This window comes from Nanorana parkeri, unplaced genomic scaffold (genome assembly GCF_000935625.1).
Source record: "Nanorana parkeri isolate BGI_ZX_2015 unplaced genomic scaffold, ASM93562v1 scaffold60, whole genome shotgun sequence".
Classification (NCBI taxonomy): domain Eukaryota; kingdom Metazoa; phylum Chordata; class Amphibia; order Anura; family Dicroglossidae; genus Nanorana; species Nanorana parkeri.
Window position 1 is genome coordinate 948121 of NW_017306328.1, and position 16368 is coordinate 964488.

The window sequence follows — 16368 nt, forward strand, 5'->3', positions numbered from 1 at the left end:
GTATCATTTTTACATGTAGAAATTAACTTTTCAAGCAGATCAGTGAGTCCTTTGTGCCGCTTGTGATCAGCTCGCCGGTGAACTGTACAGTGTAGGAGTGGGGACTCCGGCTCTGAACAGACTCACACAGGGCAATAAGGTAAGATGAGAGTGTTTGGAAAGACACCAAATTGGTAATGTAAGATGAAAGCATCTGCATGTAAGGATTACAATGTGTTATATAGTTCCCAGCAGAGTCAGGCTTTGATTAGGAACACATATTTTTCCATAAATTAGCTTTTGTTTTGAGTTTCCTGCTGTGTGTATGTGCTGTTTGTTGGAGCGTATTGGTCTATTTGGGGGTTTATTATGTCCATCTGTATCTGTCATACCTTGATAAAGTGTAGGCCGCTATAATCAGGCGTGCTAGCTCATTGGGTTATCTGGAGGATTCCTCAATTTTTTAAACACGCAGCTGCCCATGAAGGCAACAGAGGCATGCGTGTGCAGGTTTAAATTGATTTAGAATAAACTCACATTATGAAGGTAGGGAAATGCCAACACAGCACAGGGTGCAATTTTCATCTGTAAAATAAATATACAGAAAAAACAGCACTATACAAAACCAATGTTTTTATAACATGGGGAAGCAACACTACATTGTAATAAGTAAGGAGGCCAAGCATTCAATGCAGACTGGACTTTATGCATGTAAGGTTTGTTAATTCTACCTTTGTTCATCTTTGTTTCCTCTCCAGAACGGGTGGACACTATCATGGGTGGATACTCTTATTAATGAAGAAAAGTAGTAGCGGAAGCAAGTTAAGACAGGGCTGGAAGTAGGTCCTTTTGTCCTCAATCCTATAATATTTCATTAATGCCATCATGTACAACTTCACTACATCAGTCACTTGACTTTTCCAAGCATGCTAAAGTCCATTTGCACCTTTCCTGCTAAGCCCCTTTTTGTTGTTCCTGTGTTGTGTTTGGTACAGAAGGCCGCATCCACCCTTCAGACATTGAAAGAAAGTTTGGAAGCTGCAGACCTCCCACGGGAGTCATGGATGGCAGTTTATAGTTATTGAACAATACATAATGATATATAATGATTTCAATACACACAGCACGACATAAAAGGCCAAAACTGGGGACAGTCATGAGAGATCAAGAAAGAAATGACAATTCTACACATACATAGCATAGGATGTCATTTCTGGCCTGAAGCAAGACTGACTGGTATTAGGAGCTCTTTGATGTCTCTAGTCTTTAGTGGGCATGATGTGACAAATTATTGGACCAGCCTTCAAAATGACTGCAAAAATATATTTGTTATTCTATAAATGCTGAAAGTGACACTAAACTTTAAAAAAAAAGTTAAATCTTAAAAATACATTTAAGTATCTTAACTATTAACAAAAACATAGCTTATTTGTGCATCACTCAGCTGGAGATCCTCAAATCATCTCTGAATTGGTGCTGACACTGTCCTTCCTTCTGGAGGGTGGCTATGTTAGCTCCCCATGGTCCGTATGTGGGTTGTAAAGTAGGGACCGATCCAAGCTCGTTCCTGTGATGGACTACAATCTCACATTTAGTTTACTAATTTGTATTGTGATTGTAGTCCATCACAGGAGTGAACCTGGAGCAATGGTTACTTTACAACACACACAGGGGCCATGGGGAACAAAAGTAGCCACCCTCCAGAAGGAAGGAGAGTGTCAGCACCAATTCAGAGATGATTTGAGGATCTACAGCTGAGTAATGCACACATAAGATACATTTTTGTTAACAGTTAAGGCACTTAAATGCATTTTTCAGATTTAACTTCAGAGTGTACTGTCACTTTAATGCTGACAGATACCTACCTGAATCTTGGTGTGCTTTGTTTAATTCTTCTAGATCTGTGCAGTAATCTATCTTTGCCTCTGTGCAGGAGCTTCCTACAATAAAGATCAATCACTGCTACTCTCTTCCTTTGTGCAGGGTGACTGGTGTACCTCCATCCTGTAGTTTTCTGTAGGCAGACTGTAGTGGAAGGACATGCTGGGGTTCTCCCACAGCTCTGCTCTCTGCAGAGACCAGGTGCAGTACAGCAGGGACGTGCAGTAAGGTCCGTGCTAGGTGAGGCATGCCTCCTGCCCACCCTACCCCCAACAAATTAACCGAGCAATGTGTGGTTCTCACCACTTGTTCATCACTGCTGAGACATCAAGATTGATGTCCTCAGTGTTTGTTTGTTTTTTGATTGGACAGCTTGGACCAATAGCGCTTTGCCATTGGTCCAAACCATCCACAGAGCTGAAGCCTCTAACACCAAGTAGAGGCTGTTGTAGCTCTGGCCTCACTATGTTAGGTTACACAAGCAGTGGGAAAGCCCGCTGCTGTGTAACCTAACTTAGCTGTTAAAAGCCAGATGAAGCACCACCTGTAATTAACAGGCAGCGCTCCGTCCATGACAGGTTACACAGCGGGGAAGATTTCCCTGCTGTGCAACCTGTTAGAAGCAGATCTGAATGGAGAAAAAGTTGTCAGCTTCAGACTTTTTCTTCCATAATACTATTGCAGTGATGATGTCACTGCTAATTTTACAAGGTGATAACTCATTTTGCAAAGGTATTTGGTTAACACTAGTGAATATATATGCCTTGTGGCTACTAAGGAAAATATTTAAGCAAACTATTTCGTACCTGCAGTACAGCTTTCAGGTACACTAAATGCTACCCAGATCCATAAGTTCAGACACAAACATTCAGCTATGTCAAAACATTGTCAAAGAGCAATCAGAAATGACTCTCTTATGCTGCTGCCATCGGGATATTTTTTTCTGCATAGTGACTACATTGTGAACACAACACAATCAGTCCAAATCCAATTGATAGTCATGGTGAATGTCTGTTTAGTACACATTAATGTGTGGAAACGAATGCCACACACAGACAAATGCTGACCTATTTGCATGTGCTGTGTTCCCAAATGTATTACTGCATACCAAATGAACAGTCACCATGAAGACAGATTAGGTACAATTCAGCGAATACACTGCTTGAAAAGTGCTGAACTTTGAGAGCAGCAGAACAATCTAAAGACATGAAGTGTAGACTGCGTCTTTGCTGTCTTTTTTTAGTGTGGGGAAAGGTTAAAAGCTTGTCTTTTTTTTTTTGCAGAGATTTATTTTACTTTTAAGACACAAAAGGAAATTAGGGAAGGAAGTGAGGGAAAATTCCCTCTATACAGTTGTCACTGCAGCAAGTTTTTACATTGGGTGAGTTTGCCTCTATTCCTGTTCCGGAGACATATGTAAAAAATAAAAGCAACTGGACTTGCTATAACGTTACAGCAAGTCCAGTTGCCCTGACTTATTTTTTAAAGATATACAATGACCTGGATGAATAAGAACCTTCACAGATATATGTTCTGGATGTTGTAGGGACAGCTGTAAAAACATTGGTTTTCCCATCACTTTTTATTTTAGTCATGATGGTCACCAGGACAAGCAGAAAAGGTAAATCTCCTCAGAAGGGACATTAAAAAAAAAACAACATATTTGCCTTAGAAATACTTTCAAACAGCTGGATGTGCGAGTATTATCTAAACCATTTCCAGCAAAGAAGACAGGTCCTGTTTTGGCTACTCTATAAAAGAGCACTAGTGAACAGCCAGGGTTTCCTATCATTTATATTGTCAACAGTATAGTCGGGAATGGCTTGAAATCAAACTGTTTTTGCAGAGGTACTCTCTAATGGTCATTAATGTGGAGGCCTTGCCCAAGCCAACCAAACAGTTTCCTAAGCTGACCATACACACAGAAATTTCTAGGCAATTTCAACCACAATCAGCCATCTTCTGATAGCAAAAACAACCAAATGGACCAGCACAGCCTACCACCAGCACTCACCCTTTCACAATTTTGATATAAATCATTGGTGGTACATTCCATTGATCCCTTTGGTCATGTTTACTAAAGAAAGAAGCTGATGTGTGTATGGCCAGAATAATTAGTCTCTGCCCAGCCAGGCTTTTAAAAAGGTGAGCTCCAGGTGATTCTGACCCTTTCCAAGCCCCCCAGGTTCAATAGAGTGCATGAAGCGTATCAGTGATCTAATCTATATGTTATGTTACTTATACTGGTACATGCTGCTGTTCAGCAGAACATTAAACAGCATACATAAGGCTGTTATCAGTGACCTGAAAATAGTGACTGGCTCATGTTGATTGGTCATCGGCTCCGCATGACAGCTAGCATTTTCAGACACAGGGGTCAGCAATGACTGCCTACTTATTTTACTTAGCACAGGTTTCCTTTAAAGCTCAATAAACCATACTAATATACATATACAGAACACTTTTCCTTCATATGTTACTTAAAGAAGAATGTCGGGCAGAAATATTCTTAACCTTTGCAGTGGGGCTACCCCCGCACTGTAAGAGTTAAGCAGTCATTTTCATCTAGGGACAAAAATAACAAATATATACTCACCTGAACCTCTGAGCAGTCTGGCTCCCTGCAGCTTCGCTCCCCCTCCGCTCCACAGATGTAATCCCATGATTCATCACTCCCAATACACTTCCATTGTCAGAGCGGTGGAGGAGAGAGGCTGCAGGGACCGGTCTAGCAGATAGATGGCTCTGACGTTCAGTATGTCTTTGTTATTTTCATCCCTAGACAAAAATGAACACTTAACCCTTGCAGTGCAGGTGTAGCCAAACTGCAAGGGTTAAGAATATTTCTGCCCGGAGTTCTCCTATCCCCTAACTATACATTAACAAATGATATTTCAATTGTACTTTAAATTATTTTAAAAAAATCTTTTTTATCTTTTCCAATAATATGGAAAACATTTGGAAGTTTTGGTTAAAAAAAATACGCATATTTATATCTATTTGAAAACAGAAGAGGTTAAACCTGCCAGATTTCGAAAGTAATTTTATTAGAATGAGAGTTCTTGTGTCTTCAGGAATTTTTTTTATCTGTCTCTTCCACTTGTCTTTGCAACAACATCTTTTGTGTCACAAGCGTTTTGGGACTGCCAGTAGACAAACCATGCCATTGCTTCTGCAGCTACTCAACTGCATTTTGAGCCTGCAATCTATCCATCTGTTTTAGCGTCTTTGTTAGTGTGTCAAAGAACAAACTCGTTAAAATTGTCTGCCAACGTTTTTTCAAAAGCAGATTTTCATCACGGTGTGCCAAATGCTTCTGATGGCTGGAATAAAAAAGTGAGCATTTCATCAGTAAAATATTTCCCAATAAAAGTGCTTAACTACATGATTATGCTTTTTCTTATCAACTTAGGCGGCGAGATCTGCGACACAGTGAGTCTAAAATCCCTGGTGCTTGTGGGGCCTGATGTTAGATTCACTGTCAGATAACCTTGCTAATTTGTTACAAATGATAAGAAAAACCCCAGGTGTCAGTTCTGTACCTGTGTAATTACTGCAGGCGCCACATGAAAAGAGCGATATGAAAGGTGAGGTAGTTATGTCACTGTTCAGACATATACTGTGATTAAAACTGTAGAGCAGGGGTGGTCATCCTACTTGATATGGGGGGCCTCCAGTGTGGCCCAAGACATCGCCAATGGATTGCACATACTACTCATAGCTTTTAGAGACTGCAGACATGCAACGAGAGATGATGAGAGACTACAGATATACAAAAGATGGTCAGAGACTGCAGATATGCGACAGCAGATTGTCAGATATTATGCATGAGGTCAGGATTGTTAACAGCCAACTACTTCCTAAAACAAATTCCATTATAAAAACAAGAAAAATGTAAACCAATAAACACCAAAAAATGTAAGATAGCATAAAATAAACCATATCACCAGTCTAAATAATAACATTCCTTTACTGGCCTAAGTAAACATCTAGGTAAGAGAAACAAAGACTACTGTGTATGGAGGCCCTGAAGGCCATACAATAAGTGGCAAAGGGTTGCAGGATGGGCACCAGAGCATGAATACATGCAAAGCCAAAGAGACAGTAATACATATGTCCCAATTACCTGTATCTTTAGACACAGGTACATACTAAATGATTACAGGGCATCCTAATGTTTGTTTGCCCTTATGCCAGCTCAGTCCAAACAGCAGTTCATACTTTAATTACTTCAAAAGACTGAACAATCGTAAAAAATGGTATTGTAGACTTCTATAATAGATCTTATCTGTAAGACTTATGGAAAATATATTGTCCTATATGGCATTGGAATGGAAATAAGTTTTACATCACTCACAACAACACAATTAAATGTTAACTACATATGCTGCTTTTTCAGATTAATTTTCCAATAGGTCAAGGATTAGAATACAGTGTTTCAGCCCCTTAATTAGTATTACATTTATATCTGATAAGAGTCTTAACATTCTGAAAAAGATCACTCTCTATTTGCCAGTACAAGGGATTTTCTTACTCTGTTACATAGGTTTCTCGGTACTGGCTCAGTTTAGCCCTGGTAGATATGCCACAAAGATACTATCAAATAAGAAGTAAGCACAGCTCTCCTTCTGACATACTGAGAACAGCTTGTTTGTAAAAGAGAAACTATTCCACAAAAAGCCGCTTATATTTCTTAAATATATTTCTTAACTATCCCAAATCTGAAGTTTTTGCATAAAGCTTCCATTTTTTTATTTTATGTCCAAGTTTTTCGCTTTCAACCAAGCTTTATTATATTATCAAACTTTTTTTTCTGCATGGTAAATTAAATTCTTACCTCTTATTAATTGTGCAACTTAAAGCAAATATGTGATACTTGTATGAAGAAAAACCTCCCTCTAAATATTATTTCGGGGTCACTGAAGCACCAGTTTACCTAAACTAGTATGTGGCCTGTGGGGCAGACAAACAGAGGCTGCTCATTCAGAGCTCGTCCGGATTGAGCCTTTTTGTCACGGGAGCCTATAGGGCCGAGAGACTTGTTGGGGCCAAGGAGGGATGGGCATAATCTATCCATGGTTGCCAGATCTTACTGAAAGTTTTGTTGGTGTCTGCGAGGATGCTAGTCAGCTTCTTGTTTAAGCAGAAAAAGTCCATATGCCGCGTGACTTCCCCAAAGGGTACAAATTGCTTTTTCCAAGCCGAGGCAATGGTTTGTTTAGCCGCCAGCAGGACATGTGTAGCTAGGCGGTGTTGGTTTTTTGTGAGGAGCGGAGACTTAAGGTGCAGTAAGGCCAGCCAAGGGTCTTTGCGGAGCTGAATTGAGAACAGTCTTTCTAGCATACGGAAGACTCTTGACCAAAACCTGGCAAGCATGGGGCAGGTCCACCACGTATGGAGGACATCACCTACCGATGAGCATCCCCTAAAGCAAGAAGATGAGTGCGAGGGATGGAGATGGGCTAGTCTGGACGGTACCAAGTACCATCGTGTGAGGGATTTGAAGGCCGTTTCAGCTGAGGAGATGTTAATTGAGCAGGTGGCCATTGAGGACCAAATTTGTTGCCATTTCTCTGGTGGTTGTGGTGTGCCGAGGTCCCTCTCCCATTTCCCCACGTAGGGGTGTCTGTTAGGAGAGGTCAGCGAGTTTAGTTGGGAGTAGATCAGCGAGACCAGTTTAGGACTGAGTGGGTCGCGTTTACAGGTATGCTCAAATACGGTTAGGCCTGCCCGAGGTGGAGATTGTGTGAGTGCAGACTTGGCCCAATGTTGAATTTGAAGATATCTGAAGTGTTCGGCGGGCGGTGCTCCCTTTCTGTCCCTGAAATATTCTAGGCAGACCGATCCGCCGTCCAGCAGATCATAGAGGTATGTCAGTCCAGTGGAAGCCCACCATGTGAATGCCCGTGGGGAGTCTAGTCCCGGGGGGAACAGAGGGTTGCCTAATATAGTGAGTAGCGGGAGGTGCGGAGACTGTAAATTGCTGGAATATCTAGTGGAGTCCCATAGTGAGAAGGTGTGGGTCAGAATGGGGCTCATAGAGGGAGGGCGTTGATCGGGGGGCAACCAGGGCAGGGCCCGTAATGAATATGGGCTACACTGTGTTGACTCCAGGTCTACCCACAGTGGGTTGTGGGGGGACTGGAACAAGCTGACTATTGAGGCGATGTGTGTCGCTAGATCGTACAAGCTTTTAATTAGCTTACAACCATCGCAAGACAAAAGTCTTGCGATGGTTGTAAGGTGTATGGGCACCTTAAGTGTGAAAGTTTCCTATTTTATCCATGTTTATCCATGTGTCTCTCATCGGTTCTTAATTGATTATTTGCCACTTATCTCTACCACATATCTCTAGAAATATAAAGAAAAACCCTTGGAGGAAAGGCACTATGCCAAAGGGGCGAAGGCATCTGCCATGGCAATGGTAATAAAGTGATATGGCAGTTTAGGATGACAGTTCAGCTAAGGCAGAAGCAAGACATTATCTACAAACAACAGTGCTCAGAGGGTGGAAATTAAAAAAAACTACTTGTCCAAGGGCTAAAGTGTGGGCCCAATTTACTTTACCCTCATGACAATCTACTTGTCCCGATCCAAAAAAAGCAGGGCTAAATGTAGAAAAAAAACTACCCACCCGGGTCCCGGAACGGCATGTCCCGGGCGTCGGGCGATAGGAATTCTGCACCCCCAGTGCTCCACTACAGACAAACTGCAAGTGAACCTGTATTTCATCATATAACTCTTTCTCTGATTTTCACTCTCTTCATCCTGTAATATGTTATCTGTACCTTTTCCCTTTTCTTCTCAAAATAATATCCTCTCTCCTTAAATTATATTTTCCTCCCTTCCCCTCCCTACAGATATACTTTATCACTTGCAAAGGGGCTTGTCTTTGGTGGAAGCAGCTTTATAAGGGGATCTTTTCCACTCCCCCCTACTCAACACTGTTATAACACAACATAAAAACAAAACATGACAAAGTCCATTCTAACAACACTAAAATGCTAAACACCGAAAACCTTAATAAAATGGCCATTGAACGCAATATCAGGTACCCAAAAGTAACTTCAACTTCTTATCACAGTGCCTCAGAGTCCCAATACCTGGGACAATCCATTAAAAAAAACACAGTTCTGACCACCCCACCTGCCTCACACACTCATTACTATGGGAGGCTGACAATCACAGTGATGGGCCAATATTAGGGTGTGAGGAGGGGGGCAGGAGGCGTGGGCCAGCCCCCTTGATACACCTAATGTATGCATAAGAGAGGTGGATAGTTGAAAAGAAGATGAAGTTACATGCAGGCACCTGGAGGTACTTCCTACTGCAGGTGGAGCAAGTGCTTGTTTAGTACAGGCACACCATAAACACTGGACTCAAGGTTTAACTGTATGCAGTCACATATAAAGCTGCACTACATAGAACATGAAGCTGCATATAGCTTTCTTCTTATACAATATCAAAGCCATGCAAATAAGACATCAATTCACCTAAGAGGTATGTTGAAATGTAAAGGCTTTGCAATAATGGTATTATGGCAGCCACACACCACTGCTTTCTGCACAGTTATAAGGCGGCTGCAAAATGCTTTGTGTCGTATGTCCCACATTCTTTAATAAAATGCTCCATGATCCAGTTATGAAAGAGTTACATTTTATTTCCTTGCTTTCACTTCTTTAGATTCTTATTAAATATTTTGTTATCGCCAAGCCTGACACAACAGCCATTTGCATTGTCAATTAAATATTAATGCTGCACCGCATTAAAGCATTGTAAGTATTTTGTTATGCTTTGCACTTAGCATAAAATAGGGTTCAATTTCAGTAAGTACAAAATATTTCTATATACAAACATACAGTATTAAATTACAGTAAATGATAGCCAGAGATAGGGAAAAGCGATTATATTTTAATAGTTAATGTGAATAGCTCAGTCATTAGGAACAATGTAGAAAGTTGGTAAATACACAGAATGAGCCGGTACTTGGCAGTTTCATGCTTTATGAAACAATAGAACAGGCCTTTTCTCCATTTATTAATAAAGATAATTTAAAAATCCCTAAGATAGTTAAGTATTGCTGAAAACACCTAGAAAAAGGTTAGTGCTTAAAATGTCTGCAAAGTCCTCACTCTAGTTTAGGTAACTAGTAAAGTTTTTGATAAATACAGTTTATATTAAAGCAGAATAAGATTACAAAAAAGTAATACATTACCAGAATGCAACAGCTGGAAAAACAAACAAATCCAACCAAAAAAAGGACATTCACCCTGACCTTGAAACAATGATACACGTACAGGTACTATTTGTATTACTCCTACATGTGTACAAACAGGCTTTAGAAAGAGTTGCTACATGGTGCATAGTATACAGTAATTAGCAAAGTTCTTCTTTAAAGCAACCCCTATGGCATGATTCAGCTTTGTGAATTGTCTAGAGTAAGGCCTCATTCACACTGCCGCGCGTATTTTTACCATACACACAGCCGTGTATGGAGCTGTATATGGAACAGAGATATGGAACAGAGATGCGTCCGGGCAGCGTATTTCTACGCATATATGCGTGTTTACGCGCATATACGCACGTACATGCGTACAGCACATTAAAAATTCCATTACAAGTGATGCATTCTGGGATTGCATATAGTGTACGCATATACACCCGTATATACGTGCATATCGCGCTTGTATATACGCGCTCGTATATACGCAATATACAATTTTGCTTGCGTTGTGTGTGAATGAGGCCTAGTAGACAGAAGGCACTGAATGAGGCCTAGTAGACAGAAGGATGCTTAAACTACAGGCTCTGAAACCCTGAATGCTCTGTTATACAAATTGCAACATAACTTTAACCATCCCACAGGTACACGTTAACACTTTCACTGCCAAGGCATTTTTTGTACATATTATAATTGACATTTTAGGCCTGAAATTTACTTAAAACCCCCGAGAGTTTTATATTTCCTGAAAGTACAGACCCTGTAGAATAAAATTGTAGCAGTTGCAAAATTTTTTTGTAGCATGATATTAGCACAGCTCTTTTTCAAACCCAAAATGTAAGTAAAAAATTACACTTAAGTTAATTTTACTGCCCAAAACCACAACCACCATTGTTTTGTAAAATACGAAAGATGAGGTTATGATGCCTAGATACCCAACATGCCAAGCTTACAAACTGCATGCGCCTGTGAAACGGCGACAACATTTGGTACCCAAAATTGTCCGCAGGCAGGGCCGGATTTACTCTCCCTGCCGCCCCAAGGCCAGGTCCACATAGGTGACATTTTAAAAGCCCATACAAGTCATCAGTTTAGAGTTAACTGTAAATATTGGCCCTGAAATCATTGCTCTTACTCTGACACATGCGGCAATACCTAACACATTTGTGTGGACAGGAACTTAATATATTTTATATACTAATTTATTTATTCTATATACTTATTGTATTTAACTTTTTTTTTAACGGATTTAACTTTACCTCATTGCTATTACATAGGGCGTCTTACAAGCCCCCTATGTGATACCATATTAGGTGGTGACAGGTACTCTTTAAGGTGACATTAGGAGTCTATTAGCCACTAGTGTCACCTTTCCACAGCAAAGAAGCTAGTCAAGCCCAATTGAGCTTGAATAGCCTCTGAAGCCAGGGAATGACAGCTGAGGAACTGGATGCAATCAGCGTTGCTTCCAGCTCCAATCAGCAGGTAGGAGATCGGCAAACTGTTTTTTTTTTTACTTTACTTCATTGCCATTACATAGGGGGGCTTACAAGCTCATACTTCACTGGCCCCTGGAAGCGATCTGGTGGCAGCTCAGCCACCAGAATAGCTTCCAGTGTAAAACTAACTGTCATCTTTACACAGCTGGACAGAGTCCTGGTGGCTATAGTCTGTTTAGAAGGGCCCGCTGCCAGCGACGTAATGTATACGTCGTTGCCAGCGAAAGGGTTAAAGCCTACCTCCAGCCAAACTTTTTTTATTTAAGTTTTTGATAGGGAGGAGAAGTGGGAATTATTTGTCAGGTTTTGAGCTGGGGAGATTTTTCCTCACTTCCTGTCTCTATGATGCCTGTACAAGAAATGAAGGAGTTGACATCATTAGGACAAGAAGACATGAACAGCATTAAAACATTGTCAGAGGTTCTAGCACTTCCTCATTCTTGTCAAAATGTGTATTGCTTTTTTCAGTGTTCCCAATGGAGAGATTTCCTATCACTCCCTGCCCTAATAGAAAGTGAGAGGAGGTAGGAACACTAACAGGGGGGTGGGGGTAGGGGAACAACAACAAAACTGAAAGGTTTAAATGCTCACCTGCTCTATCAAAAGCAACAGAAAACATTGTGGCTGGTTTGGGGCTTTAAGATAGTGATTAACCAAGCTCTATTCATGTAACACCAAATTCAGGAACCTGTGGTTGCCTAAAAGAGTGAGTCAGGTCAGGACATGTGTCTACTGGGCTAGAATTAAAACTACTTAAATGCAGTCTTTACTGGGATCTAGACGTAACAAAAACAGCATTAGAAATTAGAAATCTGACCACAGTACTAAAAATATACAGTGCCAGTAAAGTAAAAATAATAAGAAAAAAAAACATGGGATGTACCGTATATTTATTTTATAAACTGTGCGCTGTCACAATCTGCATATACAAGGAGACAAAGTAAAAACATAACAATCACTGTTGTGATAGACCTGTTTTGAGTGATGATTTTATCCATGTTTTTCTTTGTGTAGACAGGATATAATTTGGCAAAAAAAAAGGCTGACCTTTGCATAAAACTGTGTTCTCTGGAAAAAAAAGCTTTATTGTTTGAGCATGGAAGTAACCATTAATGGTTGAAAGATGGCTTCAAGCTGTTTCATGATGACAGCTCTGGAGAAAAATAGTTTAGCTTTTGTCTCTGCAATCTTGTTCCACAGAAAAAATCCTTCATCAAAATATATTAAAAAAATAAATAGCGTATATGAAGGATTGCCATCATAAGCAATGTATACGTATAGGGTAAATCCTGTTGTCTACTCACACTTCAAAGCAATAAATATGGCATTGAGTTTATATTCTTCAAAGGGAGCTACCAATGCTTTTCTGGAGGAAGTAACAATTAACAGCTGCTCTACAGACATATGTAATGTCAGTTTTCTACAATATATGCCAAACAAAGTTAGAAAAAACAAAATAATTCTCCTTAAACTTTGGTGTAGACAATAAGGCTAATGTGGAAGGATAACATACTTCTGCACTTTGAAGTCCTTACAGTGATTATAAGGAAGTCAAAATGTGCGTGAAGAATGGAAGCTGGGCTGAACACAATGTCACTCGCATTTTGCCCAAACTTCAAAAGTCTGTAACAAGATGGCCTGTTTTTGCCAAACAGTCAAGAAAGCTTAAGGAATGCAGAGTGTCATAAACCTTGAATAGCCCAGGGTCTTCAAAGGACCATGAATGAAGCCCTATAGTAAAAGGTCCCATTGTAAATAGTCTGGTATGCAGCTTAAGCATACACATCTATGAGGCTAGGGTATTGACCTATTCTGACCCACAACTGAACTCCACGAAGTCAGGTTTCATTCATATTCCATAACTCCTGCTGTAATTGTGTTACCTTTCTAAACGGTGGTTACATTAAAGTAAAAAAAAAAACATACAACTCACATATACACCAAACATGATTATATTACAAGGTCTGGAAGGCTAGTAAGACACTTTAGACCTCCTGGAGAAAGAGGGTGTGGGCATTGTGGGCATTATAATGCCACTGGGCATTATAAATGACTCCAACACACTTACAATAAGCCCCTTAGACGTTTTGATTGAGTGGATGAGCTCTGTTTGATTCTGTCCAGTGACAGGATAAGATAGTTGTACTACCAGCTAGGAGCTCTCGTTTTACCTTTGGAACTACTAAAGATTACATTCTATGAAGGTCAGTGACTCATGTAAAATTAGATTGGAACCAATCTACAAGTGATCCAAAGCCTGCACTGTATCAAACCAAGGAGGACTCTACCTAACTAGGTTTTACTTTTAAACCTTTTTATTTTAATGTTGATAATGTCTGCCTTGTAATATCCGTTCTGTAAATTTTTCTTGCACTATTTTTTCCTTTCTTTTTATCAAACACTATTCAAAAATTGTTTATCTGAATCTCTGAATGCTCTTATTAGAAATGAAGGAAGTCTGCCTCTCTAAAGAATCTAATGTAAACTCAGTTACATTCCTGTCTGGTCATGGCAGCGAGTAATACAGACTTTTTTAAAGGTCAGACTCATAAATGCTGCATGTTTCTGTTAATACACATGGCTAGTGTGTGTGTGTGTGTGTGTGTGTGTGTAATGGGTCAACTGCTCAGTTGACCTGCCCTGATGCTCAGTCTCCTGGCACTTAGCGTGTCCCACAAGTTGAAAAACCTCTGTGCAGTGTGAGGCTGAGACTGTGGGGGTGATTTACTAACCTAAACACACACACGCTCCAGGTGCGTGTGGATTTTTACACAGCAAAACGTATTTATCAACCAAACACGAGCAACGTGTCACATTTTCACGCCGTTATGGAGCGTTTTTATGTATTTATGTACGTGCGTGTCATGTAGCAAGCGCCATAGGCTACACGCCGCTCTAATAGCGGCATGCAAGTCTCTAAAAGCATATTTCCACTAATGCCATATATGGAAAAATTATGCACATGATGCATATATAATGCTGCTTCACAGTTTAGACAAAAATGGTTAGCTCATGCATTTACATTCCTGCATTCATCAACGCAAGCAACACAGCATAGAGCTAATTTACACAACATCACCTTGCAATTCATGCAGGGCTTTGCACAACACACCTGCTGGGTGTGTACACACTACAAAGGTGTTTAGATTCCACCCATAGATCATGCTGGGAGGGAACACACTACAGAGGTGTATACTTGTTCGTGGCGTGTTTATAAGGTTAGTAAATCAACCCCTGTATGTCACACTGACCATACCAATGCAAAGTCCCAAAGTCGATCAGAGGCATTCGGTATCAATTTGGAATAAAATAATCAAGTGTAAAACACTCAACAATGCTTCTTCATTTTAACCTGCTGCAATAGGCAAATTCACTAGCTAAAACAACTTTTTAGTAAATATGCAACTAAAATATGCCATTTCACAGATAGTGTTTGCAATTAATTTTTCTGATTTAAATAACAAGTCCATGCAAAATTAGATAATACTGTAACGTGAATGTTGCAAAATAGCAGGCAGAGCGCTGTTCAAGTTCCTTAAGGTGTGAATTCACCTTTGTCTGTGAAAACACCCCTATCCCGCCAGGCTCTACTCGGCTCCAGTAAACATAAATTCCTGATTCACATTACCAGGCTCGCCCAAAGGGTAGAAAGTACTTGCAAGCTGTGGCTCTAATTTGCTCCAGTCTCATACATTGCTCTCCAAACCCCTATCCTTACACATGCGCTTGGTTGTCCATAAGACTAATATTATACACTACACTAGATTATACTACAATATTATACACTACACCCAAATTAACACATGCTCAAAGTTAAGAATAATTTCTGTAGAGTGCTACACACCTGTGCATTGTAATAGTATACCGACTTTGAGAAAGGCAGAACCCATGGTCTCATTTAGACTTTGTGTTTAGCTGTGCTTACCTGCATTTAGTTTAACAATGTTTAGAGAAAACAGAATTATGTGCATCCAGGATCCAATTAGAAACTCTAAATGTGGCTTTAAAAAAAAGTGATCTAGGAGGCATAAATGTTGTATATACTTTCTAGATAACTGCATTTAGAAAAGCTAAACACAGGAGTGAGAAGGTCTAAATCCTATAGAAAAAAGTGCTGCCAACAGAGGTGTACCCGGGAGTGGTGTCACCCAGTGCGGCTCCCGGATGTCACCCGATGGTACCTCCTCACGCATGAACGTGACATTATTGTGCATGCAACGTCATTGCACATGCTAGTAATGTCATGACGCACATGCATAATGACGTAACTGCTAGCAGCCATCTTGGTGATGGAAGCTGACAAAGAGAGGAGGGAACGTTCCCCAGGCGGGATAAGCTATGCCGCCGGGTCCCATCCTCTCTCGTGCAGCTGTCAAACTCTTGGTCTATGACCAAGTGCCTGACTTTTCAGAGGGGGTGACACCAAAATCACAAGGGGGGATGCCAGTCACACCCCCATTGTGATGCCACTGGCTGGTAATATACACTGTGTATGCACATGTACACAGCAGGATCATTTAATAAGCTGAACAACAATGTACAGTGACCCAAAGCATCTAATCATAAATCAGCATTCCCTAATCTGATTTCAGTAACTGCAAATATGATTGGTTGTAGTGGATTTTTGCTTTTGTACAGTATTTGCCCTTTGCACTGCATTCCTGGATTGGCTCACATGTGTGCACAGTGCAGCCCACAAAGATTCTAATATTTTTCACTGTAAATATTATTATAATAAAACAAATACTTTTTTGAACTTTCCAGTCTGTACAGAACCATTAGCAAGCA

The 16368-nt window shown here is 40.4% G+C and overlaps 1 protein-coding gene across 1 annotated transcript in view; it reads right to left on the reverse strand.

The window, feature by feature from the left end:
- The window catches only part of TENM3 (teneurin transmembrane protein 3), a 988875-nt gene that overhangs the window by 214000 nt on the left and 758507 nt on the right, over window positions 1-16368 (reverse strand). The gene's annotated exons all lie outside the window — the stretch shown is intronic.